We start from the raw sequence: 814 nt of genomic DNA on the forward strand, positions 1-814 counted from the left end.
TTACAGATGCTTCAGCTTGAGACATACCCTGTGATAAATCTTTCACAAAATCGAGTATAAGGACAGGAATCTCTTAAGTTCCTCTACAGTGAGCACAGAACAAAATACTAATTTAATTTTTTTCTAGAATCTTATCTCCTCTGAACAATCCATTTATTTTTGACTGTCCACTGGCTCTGACAACTTTCTTGGCAGGCTTCCTGTTCTATTTCGACCCAAAGCAGAAGAGTCAGATTTATTGGCAAAGTAACAACAAAATAAATGACAAGAGAACTGGCAGAACAAGTGTTCAAGGACACAGGTGCTATCTGCTACACTGATGTCAGGTTTCATAGGGTAACTCCCGTACTGCAAGTGAAGTAAAAAACCAGTAACTGTTTTCTTCCACCTAATTCCATGAGATAAAAGCTAACGGTTATTATGAAACTTTTACGTTAAGTCAAATTGTATCACCTTTGATTTTCCACTGCCACAGGTCAATTAATTCTTCCAGCTAAGAGCTGATCACATCTGCAGGTCGGAGAGGTGACGCTAGGGAACGCTGGTTAGGGACAGCGAGAGCCACAGGCTCTCATATGCGAACCCGCCTGGGATTCAGCGCCCAGCACCGCAGGGAGCTGGGGAAACTCCCGTTCCTACACCGCACGCCCGCAAAGGGGACGAGTGCGCGGGGGGAGGGCTAACAGGGCCCACGCAGCCTTGCCAGCCCGCCACAGGCGCCGACAGGCAAGGAGCCCCGCACAGAGCCCAGCCACGGGCTTCGTCCCTTCTCTGGGACGGGGCACGGCACGGGACGCTGCCCCCGGGCCAGGCC

Source organism: Athene cunicularia (genome assembly GCF_003259725.1).
Source record: "Athene cunicularia isolate RWA chromosome 5 unlocalized genomic scaffold, athCun1 chr5_part1, whole genome shotgun sequence".
Lineage (NCBI taxonomy): Eukaryota > Metazoa > Chordata > Aves > Strigiformes > Strigidae > Athene > Athene cunicularia.